We start from the raw sequence: 27,594 nt of genomic DNA, 5'->3' as shown, positions 1-27,594 counted from the left end.
TTGTTCTTCTGCTTCTTCCATCCTCATTGTGATTATATCCAGTCAGTTTTGTATCTCAAGTTATAGCATTATTTACTTTAGTCTTATTAGTTTTTAGGTCTTTTATCTCTGCAGCATGAATTTCTCTGGTGCCTTCAAGGCTTTCAAGCCCTAGTATTCTTATGACTGTTGTTCTAAATTCCTATTCAGATATATTGCTTATACCTGTTTTGAGCAAATCCTTGGCTGTGATTTCTTCTTGATTTTTCTTTTTGGGAGAATTCCTTCATCTTGCCATTATGTCTAGGTTTCTGTCTTTTGCTTGTTATGAAAGCTTGTTATGTTTCCTGCTCATGAGAGTGATACTATGTTAAGAAGGGGGTCATAGAGTGTCCAGGGTCTGACACTTCAGGAAGAGTATGCTGTGTGCACTCTGCTATTGTGTTTTGGCTGCCCTTTCCCACAGGTCAATCCTCTGCAGAATTCCTCCTTGCTTGCAGTGGAGAGTCTATAGACCTTCAACTAGGTGTGCTTTAAAGCTGACCCAAGGAAAAAAGAAAAGAAGAGGAACAAAAAAAGCAAACAAAAGTCTATAATCCTAATTCCAAAGAAAGAGAAAGGAGGAAAAAAGAAAAGGAGAGTGAGAAGCCTAATTCAAAAAACAAGGAAACAGAACTATAAGTGAATAAAAACTGTAAGCCTGATTCCAAAGGGAAAGGAAAAACAATTAAAAAGTTTTTTTTTAATTAAAAAAAAAAAAATCCTAGCCATATTTCCACTAGAAGTGAAGCTGGTGCTGTGGAGCACTCTGATCAGTAGACTTGGTACAAGTGGGGAGCCTGTGTTTGTCTTCTGAGGGAAGGGCCTGCTGCAGTGGTTCACAGTCAGACCTGCCCCAGTAAAATTCCCCTGCTGGGCACAGGGGAACAGGATTTGGTTTAAATGACTCCAGTCTCCACTGGAGGTACTGTCTTTCTCTCTGAAGTCCCACCATGCTCCTGGAGGTGGGGAGGGGCATGGAAGATGGTGTCACCTCACCCTCTTGACCTCAGGGAGGGGAACTGGAGGCCGCTGCTCAAGAGGTCTCAGAGAAGCAAATCATCTCTCCTCTTATGTCCCAGGCTTTCATCAGGTCCTTGCCCTCAAACTGTGTCCAGGCCATCAGTATGCCTGGTATCATAGCTCCTGTGTTTTATCTCTGGCTGAAAGATGGGACTCAAAACCCTAAACCTACAGGACCCATCAAAGTGCAGACCTGTCCCCTCTCCTAGAGGAGAACCTCTTAATGGTGAGCTGGCAACATTGTGTACCAGAAAAGCAGTCACACAGCCACAGAAGTGCCTGGAGTTGATGGTGATGCACAGTAAAAAGCTGCAAAAAGTTTATCTGCCCTCTGTGCATGCCTCTGTCTTCTGCTGTTGAACAGCTTTCCAGTGGTGCCCAGTGGGTCCTTTGTCCCTGGAGAGACAATATGCCCTCTTCCAAATTTACTCCAGGAAGGGGAATGTCCAGTGAAACCCAGGGCATCTGCACACCGCACATCTTGCATGAACCCTACACGCTACTCTCTCTCCTTGACTTCTATAAAAAGGGCTCCATCCCCTCCCCAGCACTACTGCTTTTCTTTCCCCCAAATCATGTCTCCAAACCTCGCATATGCCATGGTCCTCTCCCTCCAATTGTGCAGACTGTTTTCTTAATTCACAGACTGATTTCCTAGTTGTTCAAAATGATTTGATTTTGGTCTAGCTGTGTTCGAAGGCTGAGGCAAGCCCAGAGTGCACCTGCTACTCAGCCATCTTAACTCCTCCCCTCCCATTATAGGTTTTTTTTTTTTTTAAAGATTCTATTTATTTATTTGACAGAGATCACAAGTAGGCAGAGAGGCAGGCAGAGAGAGGAGGAAGCAGGCTCCCTGCTGAGCAGAGAACCCGATGTGGGGCTCGAACCCAGGACCCTGGGATCATGACCTGAGCTGAAGGCAGAGGCCTTAACACACTGAGCCACACAGGCGCCCCACCATTACAGGGTTTTGACCAAAAATTAATTCCTTTTTTTAAATTAATTTTATTTTTTTAAACATATAATAGATTTTTATCCCCAGAGGTACAGGTCTGTGAATCACCAGGTTTACACATTTCACAGCACTCACCATAGCACATACCCTCCCCAATGTCCATAACCCCACCACCCCTCTCTCTCAACCCCCCTCCCCCCATCAACCCTCAGTTTGTTTTGTGAGATTAAGAGTCACTTATGGTTTGTCTCCCTCCCAATCCCATCTTGTTTCATTTACTCTTCACCTACCCCCTTAACTCCCTATGCTGCATCTCCTCTCCCTCATATCAGGGAGATCATATGATAGTTGTCTTTCTCCGATTGACTTTTTTCGCTAAGCATGATACCCTCTAGTTCCATTCACGTCGTTGCAAATGGCAAGATTTCATTTCTTTTGATGGCTGCATAGTATTCCATTGTGTATATATACCACATCTTCTTTATCCATTCATCTGTTGATGGACATCTAGGTTCTTTCCATAGTTGGGCTATTGTAGACATTGCTGCTATAAACATTCGGGTGCACGTGCCCCTTCGGATCACTACGTTTGTATCTTTAGGGTAAATACCCAGCAGTGCAATTGCTGGGTCATAGGGTAGTTCTATTTTCAACATTTTGAGGAACCTCCATGCTGTTTTCCAGAGTGGTTGCACCAGCTTGCATTCCCACCAACAGTGTAGGAGGGTTCCCCTTTCTCCGCATCCTCGCCAGCATCTGTCATTTCCTGACTTGTTAATTTTAGCCATTCTGACTGGTGTGAGGTGATATCTCATGGTGGTTTTGATTTGTATTTCCCTGATGCCGAGTGATATGGAGCACTTTTTCATGTGTCTGTTGGCCATCTGGATGTCTTCTTTGCAGAAATGTCTGTTCATGTCCTCTGCCCATTTCTTGATTGGATTATTTGTTCTTTGGGTGTTGAGTTTGCTAAGTTCTTTATAGATTTTGGACACTAGCCCTTTATCTGATATGTCATTTGCAAATATCTTCTCCCATTCTGTCAGTTGTCTTTTGGTTTTGTTCACTGTTTCCTTTGCTGTGCAAAAGCTTTTGGTCTTGATAAAATCCCAATAGTTCATTTTTGCCCTTGCTTCCCTTGCCTTTGGCGATGTTCCTAGGAAGATGTTGCTGCGGCTGAGGTCAAAGAGTTGCTGCCTGTGTTCTCCTCAAGGATTTGGATGGATTCCTTTCTCACATTGAGGTCCTTCATCCATTTTGAGTCTATTTTTGTGTGTGGTGTAAGGAAATGATCCAATTTCATTTTTCCGCAGGTGGCTGTCCAATTTTTCCAACACCATTTATTGAAGAGGCTGTCTTTTTTCCATTGGATATTCTTTCCTGCTTTGTCGAAGATTAGTTGACCATAGAGTTGAGGGTCTATTTCTGGGCTCTCTATTCTGTTCCATTGATCTATGTGTCTGTTTTTGTGCCAGTACCATGCTGTCTTGATGATGACAGCTTTGTAATAGAGCTTGAAGTCCAGAATTGTGATGCCACCAACTTTGGCTTTCTTTTTCAATGTTCCTTTGGCTATTCGAGGTCTTTTCTGGTTCCATATAAATTTTAGGATTCTTTGTTCCATTTCTTTGAAAAAAAAATGGATGGTACTTTGATAGGAATTGCATTAAATGTGTAGATTGCTTTAGGTAGCATAGACATTTTCACAATATTTATTCTTCCAATTCAGGAGCATGGAACATTTTTCCATTTCTTTGTGTCTTCCTCAATTTCTTTCATGAGTACTTTATAGTTTTCTGGGTATAGATTCTTAGCCTCTTTGGTTAGGTTTATTCCTAGGTATCTTATAGTTTTGGGTGCAATTGTAAATGGGATGGACTCCTTAATTTCTCTTTCTTCTGTCTTGTCATTGGTGTAGAGGAATGCAACTGATTTCTGTGCATTGATTTTCTATCCTGACACTTTACTGAATTCCTGTACAAGTTCAAGCAGTTTTGGAGTGGAGTCTTTTGGGTTTTCCACATATAGTATCATATCATCTGCGAAGAGTGATAGTTTGACTTCTTCTTTGCTGATATGGATGCCTTTAATTTCCTTTTGTTGTCTGATTGCTGAGGCTAGGACTTCTAGTACTATGTTAAATAGCAGTGGTGATAATGGACATCCCTGCCGTGTTCCTGACCTTAGCGGAAAAGCTTTCAGTTTTTCTCCATTGAGAATGATATTTGTGGTGGGTTTTTCATAGATGGCTTTGATAATATTGAGGTATGTGCCCTCTATCCCTACACTTTGAAGAGTTTTGATCAGGAAGGGATGCTGTACTTTGTCAAATTCTTTTTCAGCATCTATGGAGAGTATCATATGGTTCTTGTTCTCTCTTTTATTAATGTGTTGTATCACATTGATTGATTTGTGGATGTTGAACCAACCTTGCAGCCCTGGAATAAATCCCACTTGGTCGTGGTGAATAATCCTTTTAATGTACTGTTGAATCCTATTGGCTAGTATTTTGGTGAGAATTTTTGCATCTGTGTTCATCAAGGATATTGGTCTGTAGTTCTCTTTTTTGATGGGATCCTTGTCTTGTTTTGGGAACAAGGTGATGCTGGCCTCATAAAATGAGTTTGGAAGTTTTCCTTCCATTTCTAGTTTTTGGAACAGTTTCAGGAGAATAGGAATTAGTTCTTTAAATGTTTGGTAGAATTCCCCCGGGAAGCCGTCTGGCCCTGGGCTTTTGTTTGTTTGGAAATTTTTGATGACTGTTTCAATCTCCTTACTGGTTATGGGTCTGTCTGTTAAGGCTTTGTATTTCTTCCTGGTTCAGTTGTGGTAGTTCCTATGTCTCTAGGAATGCATCCATTTCTTCCAGATTGTCAAATTTGTTGGCGTAGAGTTGCTCATAGTATGTTCTTATAATTGTCTGTATTTCTTTGGTGTTAGTTGTGATCTCTCCTCTTTCATTCATGATTTTATTTATTTGGGTCCTTTCTCTTTTCTTTTTGATAAGTCTGGCCAGGGGTTTATCAATCTTGTTAATTCTTTCAAAGAACCAGCTTCTAGTTTTGTTGATTTGTTCTATTGTTTTTTTGGTTTCTATTCATTGATTTCTGCTCTGATCTTTATGATTTCTCTTCTCCTGCTGGGTTTAGGGTTTCTTTCTTGTTCTTTCTCCAGCTCCTTTAGGTGTAGGGTTAGGTTGTGTACCTGAGACCTTTCTTGTTTCTTGAGAAAGGCTTGTACTGCTATATATTTTCCTCTCGGGACTGTCTTCGCTGTATCCCACAGATTTTGAACCATTGTGTTTTCATTATCATTTGTTTCCATGAATTTTTTCAATTCTTCTTTAATTTCCTGGTTGACCCATTCATTCTTTAGAAGGGTGCTGTTTAGTCTCCATGTATTTGGGTTCTTTCCAAATTTCCTCTTGTGATTGAGTTCTAGCTTCAACAGCATTGTGGTCTGAAAATATGCAGGGAATGATCCCAATCTTTTGATACCGTTTGAGACCTGATTTAGGACCCAGGATGTGATTTATTCTGGAGAATATTCCATATGCACTAGAGAAGAATGTGTATTCTGTTGCTTTGGGATGAAATGTTCTGAATATATCTGTGATGTCCATCTGGTCCAGTTGTCATTTAAGGCCTTGATTTCCTTGTTGATCTTTTGCTTGGATGATCTGTCCATTTCAGTGAGGGGAGTGTTAAAGTCCCCTACTATTATTGTATTATTGTCGATGTGTTTTTTTGATTTTGTTATTGTTTTATATAGTTGGCTGCTCCCACGTTAGGGGCATAGATATTTAAAATTATTAGATCTTCTTGTTGGACAGATCCTTTGAGTATGATATAGTGTCCTTCCTCATCTCTTATTATAGTCTTTGGCTTAAAATCTAATTGATCTGATATAAGGATTGCCACTCCTGCTTTATTCTGATGTCCATTAGCATGGTAAATTCTTTTCCACCCCCTCACTTTAATTCTGGAGGTGTCTTCAGGTTTAAAATGAGTTTCTTGTAGGCAAAAATAGGTGGTTTTGTTTTTTTATCCATTCTGATACCCTGTGTCTTTTGATTGGGGCATTTAGCCCATTAACATTCAGGGTAACTATTGAGAGATATGAATTTAATGCCATTGTACTGCCTCTAAGGTGACTATTATTGTATATTGTCTCTGTTCCTTTCTGATCTACTACTTTTAGGGTCTCTCTTTGCTTAGAGGACCCCTTTCAATATTTCCTGTAGAGCTGGCTTGGTGTTTGCAAATTCTTTCAGTTGTTTGTCTGTCCTGGAAGCTTTTAATCTCTCCTTCTATTTTCAATGACAGCCTAGCTGGATATAGTAGTCTTGGCTGCATGTTTTTCTTGTTTAGTGCTCTGAATATATCATGCCAGTTCTTTCTGGCCTGCCAGGTCTCTATGGATAAGTCTGCTGCCAATCTAATATTTTTACCATTGTATGTTACAGACTTCTTTTCCTGGCTGCTTTCAGGATTTTCTCTTTGTCACTAAGACTTGTAAATTTTACTATTAGGTGATAGGGTATGGACCTATTCTTATTGATTTTGAGGTGGGGGGGGTTCTCTGAACCTCCTGGATTTTGATGCTTGTTCCCTTTGCCATATTGGGGAAATTCTCTCCAATAATTCTCTCCAATATACCTTCTGCTCCCCTCTCTGTTTCCTCTTCTTCTGGAATCCCAATTATTCTAATGTTGTTTCGTCTTATGGTGTCACTTATCTCTCGAATTCTCCCCTCGTGGTCCAGTAGCTGTTTGTCCCTCTTTTGCTCAGCTTCTTTATTCTCTGTCATTTGGTCTTCTATATCGCTAATTCTTTCTTCTGCCTCATTTGTCCTAGCAGTGAGAGCCTCCATTTTTTATTGCACCTCATTAATAGCTTTTTTTATTTCAACTTGGTTAGATTTTAGTTCTTTTATTTCTCCAGAAAGGGCTTTTATCTCTCCAGAGAGGGTTTCTCTAATATCTTCCATGCCTTTTTTGAGCCCGGCTAGAACCTTGAGCATCATCATTCTGAACTCTAGATCTGACATATTACCAATGTCTGTATTGATTAGGTCCCTAGCCTTTGGTACTGCCTCTTATTCTTTTTTTTTTTTTGTGGTGAATTTTTCTGCCTTTTTATCCAGATAAGAGTATATGAAGGAGCAAGTAAAATACTAAAAGGGTGGCAACAACCCCAGGAAAATATGCTTTAACCAAATCAGAAGAGATCCCAAATCATGAGTGGGGAAAAAGGGGATAAAAAGAGGTTCAGAAAGAAAAAAAAAAAATGAAACAAAAGAAAACAAATAAAGAAAAAATATAACAGTAAAAAAATATATATATATTAGATAAACTAGTTAAAAAACGTTAAAAAACAAAAGGCAAAAATTAAAAAAATTTAGAAGAGAAAAAAAAATTGAAAAAGAAAAAAAAAATTAAATTAACTGCAAGCTAAAGAATCCTGGGGAGAAGCCATGAGCTCTGTGCTTTGCTTTCTCCTCTGGAATTCCGCTGCTTTCCTTGGTATTGAAACTGCACTCCTTGGTAGGTCAACTTGGTCCTGGCTGGATTTCTTGTTCTTCTTTCTGGGGGAGGGGCCTGTTGTAGTGATTCTTAAGTGTCTTTGCCCCCAGTGGAGTTACGTCCTTACCAGGGGCTGGGCTGAGTAATCCGCTTGGGTTTGCTTTCGGAAGCTTTTGTTCCCTGAGCACTTTCTGTAGAGTTCCGGAGGACAGGAGTGAAGATGGCGGCCTCCCAGTCTCTGGCCCGGAGGAGCTGAGAGCCCGGGGCCCCACTCCTCAGTGCGCCCTCAGAGAACAGTGCCCAATTACTCCCGTCACCCTGGCCTCTGGCCATGCTCCGAGCTGACCACGGCTGCGACCGGTTCAAGGTAACCCCGAGTTTAGAGCTCACTCCTCGGCTCTGTCTCTGTAGCTGGCTTCCCCGTTCTAATACCTGTAAGCTCTGCGACACTCAGACACCCCTGATCCTTCTGTGACCCTGCGGGACCTGAGGCCATGCTGACCCCGTGTGGGCTTCACCCCGGTTAAGCCTCTGGAGCGATGTCCCTCAGCGGAACAGACTTTTAAAAGTCCTGATTTTGTGCTCCGTTGCTCCGCCACTTGCTGGGAGCCGGCCCCTGCCCCCGCAGTCTATCTTCCTGTCGCTTTGGATTCACTTCTCCGCCAGTCCTACCTTTCAGAAAGTGGTTGATTTTCTGTTCCTAGAATTGCTGTTCTTCTCCTCGATCTCCCGTTGGATTTGTAGGTGTTTGCAATCTTTAGATAAGCTATCTAGCTGATTTCCTGCTACCTGAAGTAGTCTCAGCCTGCTACTTCTCCGCCATCTTGACTCCTCCCCCCAAAATTAATTCTAATTAAGAGAAATGTATTGGCTGCTACAGAGCATAGATCTGAGTTTTAGGCAGGGTATAAGGAGGGACAGGAGTTAGGAAGTTACTGCAGTAATCCTCAAGAAAGATGGTCGTGGCTTGGACCATGGTAGCAGCAACAGAAATGAGAAACAACTAATTATTGATGTATTTTAAAGATATTAGAAATGTGAAGATATCCTGGCATATTAGATATGGGTTCAAAGAGAACAAGGGAAGGAACTTGTGTTAATATGTGAACTCTTTCCATTAAGGTTTCTCTTTTATATAATACTTGTTTCATGGTGTGATAAAGCATGAACTTTGAAGAAAGGCAAATGTGGGGTTGATTTCTGGCCCTACTATGTATTAGACATCTCTTTCAACAAAATAGTGCAATGCTTAAGAGCTCAAGTCTGATGTCTTATGATTCTTTATGTGAAAGCTGGCTCTTTCACTAAGTAAATTTGAGCAATTTACTTTGGCCCTCTAATCCTCAGTATCCTCATTATATAACTGGGGTCATAAACATAATTACTAGAGAAACACACACAAAGAGGTGGGGAGGGAGAAAGAATGTATTACATCTGCTACAGCCTATTGAACAGTATCAGCTCCATGACAGACATAGCAGGTGTGGTAGATTGAATTTATAGCTCCAATGCTTCTTCCCACCCCACAGCCTCACCCCTTGCCATGTACTTTTGTAATTGCTTCTTCTAGAGAGGAAAAGTCTACTTCTTTACTGCTCAACTTTGGGTTGAGTCCTGTGTCTTACTTTAGCCGGTAGAATGAGGCACAAGTGCCAGTGTGATGATTCTAAGCCTAGTCCTTAAAAGGCTTTGGGCATTTTTACTTTTCCTTTTGCACCTCTCTCCTGGATTCCCCCTGAAAATGAGAGCATTCTGGGGCAGAGCACATTCCTCAGACCCTTGACCTGCAGCTGGGAGTAGCTTTAACTACCTCACCCACAGCAGAGCTGCCCAGTCAGAGTCCAGAGGAACCCCAACCAACCACGAGATATTTTTAAGAACCAACAGTTGGTCTTTTCAGTCACTGAGTTTGGGGATACTTTGTTGCACAGTTATAGCTCAGTGATACAGTAGGCATTGACTAATCCCAGCCTATTTCCTTAACGTTTGGATTAAAACAAAATCCAAACAACCTGTCAATTGAATAGCCTTCCTTTGCTCTATTGCTTTTAATACTTAAGTGCTGAGAGCAAATTCTACAAAACAAAACCAAATTCTACATTACACGAGTCTGAGTTAATTAACTCCTCCCTCTTTAAGTTATAGAATACCTTAGAGAGTTTGGTAAGTGCTAGAAAGCTTCCAACGGGCTTGCCAGCCAGAGCCAGCATCTGAGCAATATCCCTGACTATACCAGAATACTCCTTCTTACTCACTGTAAATACAATAGGGGATTGAGCTACTTTAAGCCAATTCTTCCCAAATGAAATATGCCTAAAAGAAAAGATAAAACATTCTCTAGTGTGTGTTGGGGGTGTATATTGCTCTGAGGCTCTTACTTTATTTTAAATGATGTTTAAGTGATACATACAGAGAGATAATGTGTTTGTCTATCCTCCTTATTTGTGGATTTTGTTTATAAAATTGCATACTAGCTGAAATATATATGTAATCCCAAATCAATATATGAGACTTTCAGTCATTTGCAGACATGTGCAAAGTGGTGAGAATTTTGAGTCTCCTGGTGACTGGTGAGCCTGTTCCCAGCTGCAGTTGAACAAGGCACAATCAGCACTACTGGAAACAAGTGTGTCCTTTTCATGGTCTATTTAGTGCCAGGTTTTCTCATTTTTGAGCTTTTAATTGGGGATTTCACTGTTTAAAATGAGCCCCACATGTAGGGCTAAAGTGGTATCAAGGCTGTGATGTGCCTTATGGAGAAAATACGTAAGTTAGATAATTCATGTTCAGGTATGAATTACAGTGATGGTAACTGTGAGTTAGTGTGAATGAATCAACAATATGTAATAAGGGGTCTTTACACATAAAACAAGGTTATCCATTGGTCAGCAGACAAAAATATTGTGACCAGAGGTTCAGAATACTGAACTCTATGTTTTCACTAGCAACAGTTGTTTAGTATTTGCTAGTATAGTATTTGTGGTCACTACAGAACAAAACTATAGCAAATAGTGGGAACTGACTGTGTGTACATGTGTATCTGTATGTATATATAAATTCATATACCTGTATATCTCCCAATATTGACCACATATCTTCCTTAGAATGGGATTTTAATGATAGCCCCCAATAGTTTCAATCACCATACAATTCTTTACAGATAAAAGCCACTACTTTCTGTAAGGCAAGCCTAAGACCCGTCATGAAAAGATGGTGAAAGATAATTTTCCTAACTGTATCAGTCATTTAGGTCTTCATCTTTTTAAACTTCTTGGGTTGTAACACTTACATGAGTGAGATTATTTCCACGAGAGTCAGTGGGAGAAAGAAAAGCTAAATGACTGTCCCAAACTTACTTATAAAGCAACATATCAAAAAGAGTTAAATATCTCATTAAAATAAGGATTATGAAGAGATTTAATGAGAAGTATCAAGGGCAACCACTTATCCCTGCAAAAACCATTTCTTCACTGGATTCCCTTGTCTTTTGGAATGGAAAGCATTTTCTATACATCTCATTATTGCATGTAAACTCTATTGAAATAATCTTATTACTTTTGTCTTTGATCTCTCAATCCCTAGCCCAGTGTCTGCCACACGATAAGTGCTCAGTGCATATCATGAAAAAGAATGGAATACTTAGCTGTCACCACATGACACCAGAACTTCATATATATTTTTCATGCATATGTGTGCATATAATTTGTGATATTTAAAAGATAGCATTAACCTCAGTATAAACGACCCCAACCAAATAGTTTACCTCACACTCCTAAGGAATTTCTTGTTAAATTTATGTCCGTCTAAGACCAGTAAAGTTTTTGGAGGAGGTCGTTGAGAGGACATGACCGCTGATCGAGCCGGACCCAGGAAATCCAAGGCCCCTCACCCCCCCCCCTACTCTGTTGTCCTTGGAATATATGCTCTGCCCACTGTTCCCACAGCTGGAGTATTATAAGGATACAGCCTTAGAGAGTAATGTGTTGTTGAAACCATCTGGAAGGTATACATGGCTGACCCCAATTAAGGCCTCTATAGAAACCTCTTAAGGTTCTCTCAGGTGGGTTGAGAGATCTACTTGTCTTGTGGCCACCCAAAACAAGCCTTCCATGTGAGTTCTCTTGTTTATTACACCTGCCTCCTATCAGTCTGGAGTGGCCTGCCTCTTTCTTTGGTCTTTTCCTTGCCCTTTGTGTGGGGGACTATTTTGCAAACCAACACCAGTGTGGTGGAAAGAACATGATCTTTATTAAATAGGGTTTTACATTCTTTTCTACCATTTACTCATCATGGAACTTCCAAAAAGCTACAAGATTTTTCTGATCTTCAGCTTCTTTATATATTAAAATGGGTGGTAGGATAAAACTACTCAAGAGAGCTGTGTGGATTGTGCCAGATCCTACATGTAAAGATGTCTGCACATAGTATCCACTTTATACCTGCTCGTGTTTTTCTCCCTAAGGTATGTGCATACCTTCAAATAGTCCAATGATAAATTTACTTCACATAGAGATGATCGTTGTTGTTATTTTAATTTTCAGAAATGTAGGAATCTGGATTGCAGCTGGGGGGCTGTGAATTATAAAAAAAAAGTCTCTGCTATAGGCAATAATTTTAATGTTAATTAACTCCATCTGGAAGGAAAAGCAGGTGTTGAAATTGATCACTTAAGTACAGAAAGCAAAGGCAGTTTACTAAACTCTCCCTAAATTAATTTGGCTGAGCTTGTGGTTAAATTGCTTTCAAGTCACTTTTCTATAAATGCCTTATACCAAATGCTGAAATTGGAAAAAGAAGTAGACCAAGCAGATTTTAATGAAATGTAACAAATTGGACTGAAAGGTCACCTAAAAATAAAAATTATATATTTTTTAAATGAAAAAAGGCAACATTTTTGCTTCAATAGCAGGTGGAATTTGAGCAAAAACCTATGGCAATGTTCATGTGTTGTTCTCAAATCACCTGAATCAAATCAAAATGTGCGCACTAGAAAAAAAATTGGCCTGCACTCTCTACTAGAACAATTGAATCAGATGTGCCAGGAAGTTCCAGGAATCTGCTTTTAATAAGTCAGGTAACTTTTATTCTCACTAAAATTTCAGAATCATTGTCCTAAGGATGGAGAGATACCAAATCACACAATAGTGATACAGGGTACTAGAACGATGACAGATTAGTATCATGATTGTCTGAGAAGGTAAAACATAATATGGAAGCTTGGAAAAATATCAATAAACAAATCTACATTTACCATTTATGAAAATATTAATACAATGATAGTGGTCATTCAATTTCTTTGCCTTCTATCATCACCTAACTCCTCAATAGAAAGCCCAGATTCCTGAAACTTCTTTCCAAAGCCTTGCATAATCTGATTTGATTGTCCATTCGACTCCAAAGTGCAGTCCCAAACCAGCAGCATCAGTATCACCCATAATCAGAGAATCAGAAGTTCTGGGGCAGAGCCCAGCAATCTGTGTTTTAGCAAGGTCTCCAGATGATTCTGATGCAGACTAAAGTTTGAACACTATGCACCCTTCTTGGTTCATCATGATTCATCAGACTTGCAGCTGCTGTTGTGAACAAGGCATTAGGGATGAGACTACTGTAGGAAATATAACTGGGTCTTGCTTCCACTGCTAGATGGGGTATCAGCTCTAATTGTAAAATGATTAAGTTCTGGTGATTTAATGTACAGCATGGTGCCTGTAGTTAATAATAATGTGTTGTATACTTGAAAGTTTCTATGAGAGTAAAGCTTTAACCTTCTCACCATAACAAAAACAAAATGGCAGTAATGTGAAGTAAAGGATGGGGTAACATTTCTGTGGGGGAACATTTCACAATATAACGTGTATCAAATCACTACATCATACAGCTTGAACTTACACAATGGTATATGTCGACTTTATCTCAAAACTAGAAATAAAAGAGAAAATTGCATGGAAAAAAAAAGCTTTTGATAGAATCTGCTAATGTCTCCAACTATGAAAGAACCAACACTTATTGAGTATTTACTACATGTTATTCTCTCTTCTGAGTGCTTTGCATTTATTGTCTAATTAATCCTCACTACAATCTAAGGATACAGGATTGATTATTATCACTCCTTGACACAATGATACTGCAACACAGAAAGGTCAAACAACACCATCAAAGTCACATGACAGCTAAGGGATGGAGTCAGAAATTGAACTCAGTCTGTCTCTAGAGTTCACATTCTTCATCACTCTACAAACTGCCTTTAGGAAATCTTAGCAATTCTCACACACCACTTGAAGAATTCCTAGCCCTGACTGAGACAAAGACAATGCCCAAAACTGGGAAAAGAGTAGGATTTTAAAGACCATAAGACTCAGTATTTTACACTAGTGTAAATTTGTTCCTAATATCCTACCTTTTTTTTTTTTAAATCATCTCAAAGCCTGCCTATCTCGAGGTTTCTATTAAAACAGCCTTTATTAGAAAGGCCTTTCAGCTGTGTGAACTTGAAGCAAAACACAGAGTATCAGAGCCTCGGTTTCCCTATGTATAGACTAAAGATAACAGTATTATTTAACCATAGAGAAATAGTATGAAATGAGGGAATAGACGTGAAAGTGCATTTTAAACTTCAAAACACTGTTATATGCTTGTAATGTGGTGTCACAGTATTTTTTTATACTGAAGGTTTCAGAATTTATTGTTTGGAGACTGTCTTCTTTCACTGACCTTTTAGACCACAATTAGCACTGTCTATATAGACTGGTTGCCCAAAGTGCTCTTTTTTAGCAACTCATTTATCAAAACTCAACCCTCCCCCTCCACTTCACAGTAGAGCATTTTTCAAAGTTTCCTTACTGTAAGATTAACCAAAGACGTTTTTTTAAAATATCATATTCTCTAGAGTCTCCCCTGGAAATTGCAATTATTTAGGCATGAGATTCAGAATACTTTATACTTTAGGAAATATCCCAAGTGATTGTTATAATGAGTTGAGTATTAGAAATATTACAGTAAATAGTAAAATTTTCTAGACATTTAAAAACAAAGACAAAAATCCTCTCAATTGTTACCTAATATTAGCATAAAATTATTTTTGGACATAGATTATTTTTGGACAATGTTTTTTGTGTGTTGTTGGTTTTGGTTTTGTTAGTGTGCATGTGTGTGTGTGTTTATTCCAATACATTTGCCAGAAATGGCAGAGGAATAATTTCCTTTTTTCCTAGAAGGAAGGTATGTTTTAGTAAGGTGTTAATTCAGATAGACAAAGTTATAAGAGAGTAACAATTTAGATACGAAATCCTAGTGGGTTAACACAATAAATATCTCTGCACCATTCAGTGTATGTCTATTGAGGGTTAGGAGGGACTAGAGGAGTGAGAATAGAAGATCTAGTCCACCTGGTGACTAAACAAACCAGAATGAGTTTCTAGCACCTTGTAAGCTATACCATCTGGGAATTACAGCCTTTCAGTTATCAAGGTAGAGGAAGGGAGAGACTGAAAACTCAGATTTGGGTACGTCTCTGCCCCAAGCCAGAAGTGACACACAACTCAATCCTTAGTTCATCGGCCAAAACAGTCAAATGGCATCATCAAAATGGACAGAATTTAGAAAAGGAAGAGTGACAAATGGAGTATTTTGTAAGCTTTATTATCTCAGCCTCAGCCTGCTTTAAAGTTCAACAAATACTCTAAATAAATAATCATGAATCTCTAAGCAATTTAAGGCAACCTAACAATCTGGGAAAAGGGGAAAGCTCTAATCAAATTGGTCTCTCACCCCAAATATTTCAATTTTACTTAAGGCTGTCATAGTGTAAATCATTAAGCTACAAGAAGTATGCATTAAAGATCTTAATGGTGTGATACAAGCTTTAATTTAGAAAAAATGAACACTCTTAGTAAGACAAAGCTTATGAAAGAAATTGGATAAATTTGGACCACAAGATTAAGAAAAACTCTGGGAATATGCAGGTATATCCTTTGCAAAGTGTTATACAGATATAACTCTTTGAGGGAATCACCATGAGAAAAACATCATGCTTGTGTAATAACACATGGACTAAATCATGAAATTCAGTGTATGATTCAGGAAAATATAATATGACTCATCATCATAGGAAAAGAAGAAAAAACAATATTTTTAAGAACCTTCCATATGCAAGGATTCAGCTAATGCTTGAACTGCTATCTCTATTTTATCATTGACTAAAACCCTCAGAAGCAAGCATTATTCCCATTTTATAGATGAGATAAAAAATGTGAAGCAACTGGATTAACATTACACAGTTAGTAAATAGTAAAACCAACACTCAACCCTGTGACTGTGGGTCCCGTATTGTGTATGGGAATGTGTACATCTTTCCCATTATATTAAGTGATGCTATGCTAACCTAGGACCTCCTTCACTAAAATCCTGCCTTTATAAAGAGAAAGAATACTTGTAAAACACTATACCAGTAATTTTTAATGAAGTCATAACCTACTCACAGCCATACTTAGTGATCCTGTGATAACTTCATGTATAACATTTCTGTGCTACAGGACCAGAGACATATAAAACAAATAGGCATGATCACTGAGTCATATTCCTTTGAACGGTCCTTCTCTGCCTTTTCCTCCTAAATTGCACGAGAATTGGCAGCTAATTAGCAGCTCATTAGCAACATTGATAAACCATGTGACAAAAACAAATGCTGTGCTAACAGAAGGGAGAGCTTTCCAACGAATATGAAATAGAATATAGGATAAAATCAAATTGCTAAATCTAGCTTCCTACAGATCTCCAAATTATTCCTGTTGTATCTCATGATTTCTTAGTCATGCATTCAGATATATATATATATATATATATATATATATATATATCACCATGCTTAAGACAGAAAAATATGTGTCAAATGCAATTCTTGCTTTCAAAAAGTTCATAATATAAAAAGATGATTAAGGAGTCTATAAATTCCCTTTTTGTAAACCATCTTTATGAAGCTGAAATATAATCTTTTTAGGTAAAATTTGGCATTATCGGACTACATATTTGGTGGTTAGACTGTTATTAAGGAGGCATGAATTCCATCGCTAAGGACTGAGAAAAATTCTGGTGTGTATAAAAATTGGATCTCACAGATTATTTGAGTCATTTTGAATGACTAGACATAGTTTTCATGCAAATCTGACCTGCTACTTTTTCAATTAACAGCATTCACTTATCAGCAATTTCTGTTAAAACAAATTTGTATCTCCTTAAAAAGGGAAATAAGGTCTTGACTTGTCCTTCCAGTTTTGGCCTATTCTCTCCTATTCATGGATCTCAGAATAAGCCACACTGTATCACACCTATTACTACCTTTACATTGTATGGCCTTCACCCATCCTACCAACTCACTTCATTTTTACAATTCCTCCTCCCACGTTTTAAGATGCAGGGAACATTATCAAATATAGAAGGCTTGCCTAAATTTAAGTCAGATTTGACACACTTCTTATCCCCTATATTGAACTCCCCCCACCATATACTAGATACCTTATTTGTCTGCTATTTATCCCTTTAGCCCTTGGGCTTTTTTGAAAGCAGATACTGTATCTTCTCATCTCTGTATCTTAGGTGGCTAATACTGGGTAAGGGCTTAGTATGAACTTAATATCTGAACTATTAAGTGAATTAGTAAGTGTGTGGTATTCCAATTCACATCTGTAATGAGAATATGTGAATGCTGGGCACATGAAACTCTGCTTTAAGATATAGACATGGTTAAAAGAAAAACACATGTACTAACATTGTTTTCTCTTCAAAGAATAAATCCAGCTATTTTAATAAAGTAGTTAAGTAGATCATCTTATAGAACAAAACTTCAAAGAAATAAATGTAGATTTTTTTAATGGTTCCTTCAGTATAATTTGTACTTGTCATGATCATAGCTTAGTTACATGATTACATCTAGGAGACCATATTAGAAATATAGGATACTTATAATTCTCTGCTTCAATAGATAGTAGCTATTAACATTATGTGAGTTTTCTTTTCTTTTTAAATATTTTATTTATTTATTTAAGAGAGAGAGCATGCAAACACACAAGTGGGGGAGGGAGGAACAAATGGAGAAGGAAAAGCAGACTCCCCATTGAGCAAGGAAGCTGATTTGGGGCTCAATCCCAAGATCCCAAGATGATGATCTGACCCAAAGGCAGACACTTAATCAATGGAGCCACCCAGATGCCCCAATATTATATGAGTTTTCTTTTCAACCTGTCTTTGCAAAAGATTGAACACTTTTTTTTTTCTTTTAAGATTTTATTTATTTATTTGACAGACAGAGATCACAAGTAGGCAGAGAGGCAGGCAGAGAAAGAAGGGGAAGCAGGCTCCCTGCTGAGCAGAGAGCCCGACACGGGGCTCGATCCCAGGACTCTGGGATCATGACCTGAGCTAAAGGCAGAGGCTTTAACCCACTGAGCCACACAGGCACCCCAAAAGATTGAACTCTTAAAAGAATATTTTTTTCCTCTGATCTTTTCTGTTTTATTTTTTAAGATTTTAATTATTTGACAGACAGAGATCACAAGTAGGCAGAGAGGCAGGCAGAGAGAGAGGGGGAAGTAGGCTCCCTGCTGAGCGAGAGCAGACTCCCCGGGCTGGATCCCAGGACCCTGTGATCATGACCTGAGCTGAAGGCAAAGGCTTTAACTCACTGAGCCACCGAGGTGCCCCCTCTCTCTGTTCTTTCTTAAATGCAAACAGGAAAGAAAGAAAATCCTAGGTTCAGATTTCCGGAACATGAATGCAACTTAACAACTGAGCTGCATGTACTTGTGAAGTGAGTAAGAATTTAGAGCCATGAAAATAAGACATGGCACATTAAAAGTCAGCTTGTGAGTACCACAATAAGAAACTGTTCCTCTTCCCTCCCACTTCAGTATTATGCCTATTAAATCATCTTCTAATTCACCTTATCCACTGAGATAGGTTCCATGAGAATTAAAATGCTGGGGTAGAAGATTTAAGAGTAATCCTTGGCCCTGTCTGTTGGGGAACGTTGTTTGTCTATCTCTATCATTGGCTTTATTTGGGAAAAAATGATGGAAAAAATAAAAGAACCTTCAGAATACTAAAAATTAAAAGAGAGTATATTCTAAAGAAATCAGCACACACTTCAAGAAAAATAGTCATTTTCAATAGAAGACAAAATTAAATTACTTTTTGAAACAGATAAAAGATTAAAAAGATGTAATAAAAGGACAATCTTTGTCTGCTTTTAAAAAAAATCCTAAAAAAACAGTCAACAGCATCAAACTTATTTTAAAGTGTGCATGAAATATAAAATTATATTACCAGTATCAAGAAAGCCAATGTGAAGCTACAGAGTCTAGTCATTAATGCAGAGAACAGACAGAGAAATCTCTTGAGAATACAGAAGAAAAATAAAAGCGTGACAAAGATTAAAGTTCCAAGAGAGCTAATAGATATAGAAGACAGAAAAATATATCAAATATTGAAATCTTAGGAATTCAGCATAAATAAATAAAATTATAAGATACAATTAAGAGTGACAAATTTGAAGAATTTCCCCAGGAAGTAAAAATATGAAAGTCTTTAAACTTTTCAAGCAAAATTAAATAGAAATATTCCATAAGAATTTGCATTTTGAAAAAAGAATAAAGGTTTAACTTTAATGATAATTTAAAAAGATCTAAGCATTAAAACAGCATCTAAAATATATGGAATTATTCTGATTCAACCATCCCCTGTGGCAGTAAATTCAAAAAATGATAAACCAAAATTTAAAGGATTGTGAGTCTCTCTGTATAATGTTCCAAAGGATAATAAGTATAGAGCAAGGTGAAGATATGCTAAGCTACCCAAGATAGTTAAAATTCTCAGAAAATGTGTTTTTTGGGGAAAAAAAGATATTTTGCCATCATAGTTAAAATAAAAAATCAAGAAAAAAAGGAAATTCCTAAAAGGATCTATGAAAACAATGATATAAAATGAGTTTAACGTTAGATTAACACTATACTTTGTAAATATACATTTGTTCATAAAACATTTAAGATCACAAGGATTTGAAAGAGAAGTTATTTATGTAAAATATATTAACACTGAAAATCAGGTGTTGGTGAAAAACTAAGAATGTACTCCAATTAGGACAATTTCTTTATAAAGTTATCTAATTATTGGCATATATCTTTTTGTAGAAAACACAAATAGAAAAAAAAACATGTATATGTGGATGTGTGTGTGTGTGTGTGTGTGTATTCATTTTCCATCCAACTCCCTAGAATTAATGTGGCATAGTTTCTGGTGAGCATCTTTTATGAAATGGGAAAAATTCTCTTCCATTATATTTAGAAGTTCTTTATTGTTGTTGTTTTTAATAGTACATTACTCATAAGCATTATGTTATAAAGTGTTCTTGTTTCCTTGAGATGCTCTAGCATTGTCCTTTGCTACATTCAAAGTATTTGTAGGTCACTTCCCTGTATGAATGTATACATCATTACCATGTCTGTTTCCCATGGGTGGTGTGGGTGATGGCTGCCTGGCATGCCTTGGAACTAATTCTCAGGCAACCTGATATAGCTATTGTGTGCTTAATGGTTATGAGAAACAGATACAATTTCTTACCTATCTGGCTAAAAATTGTGTGAATGTAACGGGAGAGCTAATAGTTAAAGAAGTGGTCTTTTGCCTGAAATGGGTAAATGAAGCCTTGGTTTCATATGCATATCCTAAGAATCATAATGTTCTCTTATATAACCCCAGTATAGCTATCAATGTCAATTAATTTTACACGAATGCAATATTACTGTCTAATTTGTTGTTTGTATTCTAATATTCTCAGTAGGCCAAATAATGTCCTCATCAGGACTTTCTTTCTCCTCCAGTCTAGGGCCAGGTAGAAGATTTCTTCTCAAGCCTCCTTTAATCTCATCTATTACCACAGTCCTTCATTGACTTTGATGCTGACATTTTTGAAGATTATAGTTCACCATCCTTTTTTCTAATAGAACACTTTTCATTTCATTTGTCTGAGGTTTCTTAATGATTAACTTTCAGATGTTGCTTTCTTGGGCAGGACACAACTTAGGTAACAAGTCCTCCTTAGATTTTGAGGCATGTGATGCCCACTGATCTCTCACTAGAGATTTTAATTTTGATAATCTGGTAAACACTTTGCCCACTTAATGGGCATTTGTTCATGGATTGATTATATACAATCAAATATATATTTCTTCTTTAAAACATATATTTCAAAACAAAACTATGTGATTTATGATCATTTTGTGTGTATGTTCATATATGTCTTTACTATTGAATGTTGTGATTTTTGTCTAAGTCTAGGGTTTGCCATGATTGAGGTATTGTATGAAAATTATTAACCTTATTGTGTCCTGAGACTATAGAAGATTAAAAGTACTGCATGTGTAGTAAGAAAGGGAACACAATTAAAATAGGAAACAAACTGAGGGTTTTGGAAGGGAGGGGGGTGGAGGCTTTGGTGAGCCTGGTGGTGAGTATGGTGGCACGTATTACATGGAGCACTGGGTGTGGTGCATAAACAATGAATCTTGGAACAATGAAAAAAAAATAAAATAAAATTACAAAAAATAATAAAGTAGGAAATTCAGGCTTTAACCAAAAATGATTAAAAATAATAATAAATATTGCACATGACAATGAATTAAATGTATCAGAGAGAATCAATCTCAAGAACAAAAATCAAACAATGGAGGGGAGGAAAATATAGGACAAGACAATGAAAAGTGGCTGATCCACATAACTCTTGTAAGGGTAGGAGCAGCAAAAATGTTGCATGCCTATATGCTTAATATTGACTAGAAATCACGTGCAGTGGACACTGTGGTCTGCAGTTTAGATCTCTCCTTTGGGAACAGGGCTCTCTTTCACTGCCCCACCTGCCAGTGATAGTAGCTGCTGATGGCTTAGAGTTATGTTCCTCTCTGAGAATTGCTCTTGGCCAAAGAGAGGTACCTCAACTAAGATTATGTTCCTTCTTTGTGTGTCTGTGACTAGGGGAAGGCAGCCTGAATTTAGTGACTAGTTGATGAGATGTTAAAAAGTTTCGATTTCCTTGCTTTGATTTTGGTCTTCCCTTAAGGTCCAGACCAGCTGATGAAATTACTACTGAAAGGACTAGATGATGTAGGATATTCAACCCCTGCCTGAATATAGCTGACAAAGTGTTGTCTGTAATATCTTTGTATACCAGAGTAGTTTCACCTTCTTTGATAGTTTCTGAATAAAGATAAATCTAATTTAAATTTACTTAATAAGTGATACCTGATAGAAAAAATAAATACAAATATATGTACTTTAAGTATTGCTTTATTATACATACACATACACACACACACACACACACACACACACACACACACGCATACACATACCTTTCAACTTCCAAATGAGTAGACTTCTTTTTAAAGATTTTTAAAAGTTATTTATTTCAGAGAGAGAGAGAGAGAATGCAGGGGAGGGGCACAGACAGAGGAGAGGGAGAAGCAGACTCCTGCAGATATCAAGACCTGAGCCAAAATCAAGAGTCAGACCTTTAACTTACTGAGCCACCAATGTACCTCTTAAATTAATAGACTTAAACAAAGCTTTGTCATAAGCATTTTAGGTATTTTTCTCATCTTCAAACCGGACTCACATAGCATCCTTACTTACAGAAAGAGAAAAGGAGGCTTGAAGAGCTTAAACAACTGGTTCAAAGTCACATGGCAGCAAGTGTAGAATCAGGATTTGAACTAGTACAGGGGACTTCAAAGTTTTTAACTCTTTGACCCTTTCATGAATGCCATTGCTCAAAAATATGATTTGGACATTAGTTAAATTACTGGGAAAAGAAAGGAAAGAAAACCCCATCATATTCCCACCCACAGATGATTGCTTCCCTTGAGGAATCAAAAGATATGTACGGTAGAGCGTGAGAACTTTGTATCCACACATCCAGGTTCAAACATGAACTTTGTCACTAAATAGCTGGGTGATTTTCCTAAATGACTTGACCTCTCCAAGTCCCAACTTCATCTGAAAATCAGGATAATAACCTGATAATAACCTCCATGAATGCTTGTAGAGATAAAATGTGGTGATGAGTTAAAGCACTTAGCACAGTGCTTGGTGCATAGTAAGCACTCAATAAATGATAGCTGCCATTAAATTAGATAGGACATGTGAAAGAACAATACCGAAAGGTTGTTTGATTCTCTTCTCTATTTTTAGTAATAAAACATTAATCTCAACAAATCACAAGGTATTTCAAGGTCAAACATTTAACAATAACTAATTAATTATATTTTCCTTTTAGTAAATCATTATCGGAAGAAATCATTAGGTGACCTTTTTTGGTTACAGCAATCCAATAAAACTTACATTAGCCAGTGTTTCAGGAACATTAGTCTAATGTGCTTTCAGAGATCACCTTCTCTGAGCAGTATAATAAGTTTGTGTGAAAAGCATAAAGCATGTAATATATAATAAGATTTGGACTTTAATGAACCATCTTGGCAAACTGACTGGTACTATAATTCAAAGGTGAGCTTTCCTTAATTAATGAATTAAAAAAGCCAAGAGTATTCCCTAAATGCTACACTTGATTATGCTTCCATTTATTTTTGTTTTTACGATATACCTATGAATTGTTTAGCAACATGAAGTGACTCTTAAGTGACCTTGGCTATGAAAATAATAGGGAAAAAGAGGAACAACTTAAAAAGAGATGGCATAGCTAGCAATTTGTGTAGCTTCTAAAGCATGGAAATATTAGCAAGTTTGGCTACTTTTCATACTGGAGTAAGGCAGCCAGAGGATTAGCTCTATTATAGTGTTACGGAAGTGTATGTGGGGACAGGACAAGTACTGGTCAGAAACAAAAATGTAACCTTTGCATCTTTTTAAGTAACTTTGTTTTTTGTAATACCCTTTTTCTTAAATTGCCTCCCTAGTACCAGGCAACACAACACCTGAGTTTGGCCACCATCTTGTTCTTTGTTTCAGCTGGACATGGCTTTGTTTCAAACAAGTCATGCTGAATTGTGCCAAATCAATCTTTTCCTCCTTCCCTCATCAAAATTAAACTGAAAGCTGAGATGTGATCTGCTAACCTTTGAACCATTATCACTGACACTAGTATTCTTTAGTTGCCAATAAAATCTAGGGATACTTTTTCCAAATATTAGGAATTCTACAATAATAACTCTGGTTAAGATTTAGCAGCAGTTTGTGTCTGAATATCCTACTACCCACCTATCCTCAGGTTCTAGGACAAATAATTATCTTCATGAGGACAAAAGCCAGATGAGAAATGAAGTGCTTGGGACATTAGTAAAGTTTGTTGGTAGGTAAGCTCGTGTTTAGGAAGCTAAATGGGACTTTTCTCCTTTCTTGAATCTGAAGGGTCTGATGATATGGTCTAGAATCAAGGTCCAGTTTCCCATGATGATGATGCTAGCAAACATTACGAAGGGTACTCTATGGGCCAAGAGTTTTTCAAACCACTTTGGGTGTATTAACTCATTTAATCTTCACAATAATACAAGGCAGTCTCAATCAACTGGCAGGCTACTGAATCAACCTCTTTGTAAGAGAAATAAATTGGCGAGCAATAATATCGTCACACAACAAGATAATCATTTTCTTAAATGAGTTTACCTCAGGAGAAGAGAAAGTATGAGAAACCTACAGTCTCTGGATGTACAGAATGAGTGAAGATGACTGTAGCCAAGTCCTTGCAAGGCAACATAACCAGCTCCAGTAATAAGAGGTGACCATGAATCTCTTAGCTTCTGATCAGTAAGGATAGCAATACTCTGTCCCATCATTGCTGCACTGATGTGAACTACCCTGACAAGACAAAGGGGAGCCCTATTCCAAAGGGCTGTGAAGGTGTAAAGAAGAAATAAAATAGATTCCTCCATTAAAAGCATATAATTTTTACAATTAGGCAATTTATTGGGTACCTCTAAGAGAAACCATATCACATTCTTAAGTTTTTCTTATCCCTTCGTAAGACTGCTAGCCATTTGTATAGACAGCTAACACAGATATTGAGAGGCAGGAACATCTTTCTGGTGGGTGTCAGCATATCATTTGGAAGTGAGCAAGTATCCATTTATTATAATTAACAAATAGGAAGACTCCAGAAGGTTACACAACAATTAACTCCAACTCTGGTTGCCTAAAACTTGTCGTGAAAAGATGCAGAGATAAAATAATACACTCCTTTAGTCATTGGTGAGTGAAACCCGAATACCTCCCTTGAAAAGAAAACCTACTTTATGTAAAAAAAAAAAAAAAAAAAAATGAGGCAGTGGCCTAGACATTTATGTAATGCACTAACTAAATTATGTTTAAAATATGTAAAATAGCTGGTGATTTATAGTGTTGGTTATCTAGTTTTGTTAAACTGTGGCAGGTAAAAAGTAAAAAGTAGCCAAACTGAAAAGGTTGAGCACTGCTTATAAACATGAGTAATCAATACATTGACATGGCAGCCATGTATTTCTTAGTGAGAGTCACCCTGCCTAAACTGAAGCAGAATGAAACAATAAAATAAAATACGCTGAAACTGAAATTTTGTATTTAATGCATTATATATTTATGTGTGTAGACATGTTTATGTGTATGTATCCCAAAAGTTGTGGAGAGCATGAGTAAAGAATACTCCAAGTGAAAGAATACTCTAGAATAAAGATTCAATTATCTACCAGTGATGTTGCCTTAAGCAAGCTATTTCATGTTGTGGAGTCCCAGTTTATCTATATGCAACATGAAACTATGATAATCTGTTCTCTTCAGCTTTCAGTTATACTTTCAATTAGATACCTCAAATGAGGTAATGCCCAAGAAAGCCTTTTTTTTTATACTGAAAATTAGTATGCATATGTAAAGGCTTATTAGCAATACAGTAATATGATAAACACTGAAGTTAAACTTTCTAGATTGTGTTGCAGTGAGGGTGTAGGCATCTGCTTCTTCCCCAAACACTGATCCCATTTGTTGTACATAATTGCACAACTTGGAAGGAAAAATGTTACAAAAATCTCAGGAGGTTCCTATTTACCTTCATGAGTTATTTCTACAATTGACCCAGAAAATAAACTGTTAATGTGTGTATTACAAATAATTGCATAAATAATGACAGCACCAAAGAAACAATCAACAATTATCCACACACCTCTTATAACAGTAAATTCCAAGTGCAAAATGCTTGGCAACTTAAAGAAAGAAGTTGAACTTGCGAATTTTGTGCCAAGAAGGTTAGGTAGAAAAGAAGCAATTCAAACATATGTGAGCAGCCAGGCTCACTGGCACTTGAAATCCCTAAACAGCTGGCAGGGAGGGAGCCTACTGTTGAGGATACAAGGGGGGCGGGGGGATTGGGGAGAGAAGAAAAGAAATGGATAAGAGAAAGCTTTACAGATATTTTCTCGGAGATGTGTTCAATTTGTCAAAAACTTTTCTGATTAAGATCAAAGTTCTGCAGTGCTACAGTTAACATTTTCTGAAGATCTATTCCACGTTAGAAATTGTATATGTGATTATCTCGTTGACTCTCCACAAACTGAAGACGGTGTTACGATTCTTGTTTTGCGATTGAATAAACCAAGTTCAGGAGGCTTCAGTGATTTGACCAAGGTAAATGAGAGAGTCAGGATTCACATCTGTGTGTGTTTGACTCTGAAGCCCATGTTTTTTTTTTGTAGCTTTTTACCCTGTCTTGGGAGTATGCACGTGCAGAAGAGCCACAGGGGTTCTTCCAAAAGATAAGGCTTCACACTTCTTTCATACACCTTCTTGGCAATCAGAGACACAATATATTTCAAACTAGGTAAAATCATATCAAATTGCCAAAATTAGACCATTTTGACCATCACAATGACAATGCATATAGTTCAAATTAACTAGTTAACTTTTATACCAAACAATTCAACTTTTATGCTTCAACCTAAAATGTATCCTACCCACTTTTGCCATTTAACAACCCCTCAGTCTCTTTTTCTACTCTCCAACTACCAAAAATCTCTTCAATCCTTTTTCAGACTTGACTCAACTATCACCTCCTCCTTTAAAGACATCCCTCAAACTGCAAGATAGGAAAAGCAAAAAACAAAACAAAACAAAAAAAACTGTCAATGACCCTAAAAAGAAATGCTTTCTGCCTTCTTTTAAGTTTCTTTATCTGAATCCTCCTTGGAGAATTTTTCTCTTTTCATCTTAAATTATAAATATTTGTAGGGGCACCTGCGTTCCTCAGTCAGTTAAGCATCTGCCTTGGGCTCAGGTAATGATCCCAGAGTCCTGGGTTGGAGACCCACATCAGGCTCCTTGCTCAGCAGGGAGCCTGCTTCTCCCTCCACCTGCCACTTCCCCTGCTTGTGCTCTCTATCTCTCTGTCCGACAAATAAATAAATAAAATCTTTAAAAACAAAACAAAAATTTTAATCCACATTTGATCATTCCTATGATACTGTAATCTCCATAAGGGGAAAGACCATAGGTTCATCATATTTCAATTCCTCAAGATTGAAACTATAGTCATCAATAAATGTATATATAATTAATGATGATGCCATGTTTAAACCATGCATACCTGGATCTTATCACTTTTTCCATTGCTTATCACTTTTCACATTTTTTTTTTTTTACATGATTCCAGCACCTAAGTGTAGGGAACTTGTCTTTTATATCTTTAAATCACTCAAACCTACTTTAGGACCAGTACACAGTTGGTGCTCACTGAATGTACATTCCATACACAGTATGCCTCAATGCTCCAATCCCAACTCCACCCATTAACTAAGACTAATATGTAGCTTTAGTTTCTGTTTACGAAGTTTGCTTATACCATGTTGTTATACTCAGCCTTCAAGAGTCTTACTGTACTGGCTGATTTACCAGTTTATCCTCCAATAAAGTATTTATACACAGATGGAAATGGCCTTTATTTAATGTTAAAACTTTGGAGATATCAATTTCAGATAATACACTTGAACCTGTCTGTCATTATTAATTGTCTACATATTTCTTTGTGAGGACTCAATACCTAATCCATGGCTTATTA

General features: G+C 37.4%; 1 protein-coding gene across 1 annotated transcript in view; it reads right to left on the bottom strand.

The window, feature by feature from the left end:
* Window positions 1–27,594, bottom strand: part of TENM4 (teneurin transmembrane protein 4) — a 2,938,802-nt gene that overhangs the window by 2,570,461 nt on the left and 340,747 nt on the right. The window lies entirely within an intron of this gene.

This window comes from Lutra lutra, chromosome 10, assembly GCF_902655055.1.
Source record: "Lutra lutra chromosome 10, mLutLut1.2, whole genome shotgun sequence".
Taxonomy (NCBI): Eukaryota; Metazoa; Chordata; class Mammalia; order Carnivora; family Mustelidae; genus Lutra; species Lutra lutra.
Note: the sequence above shows the minus strand (reverse complement) of the source record. Positions and strands in the feature narration are given on the sequence as shown.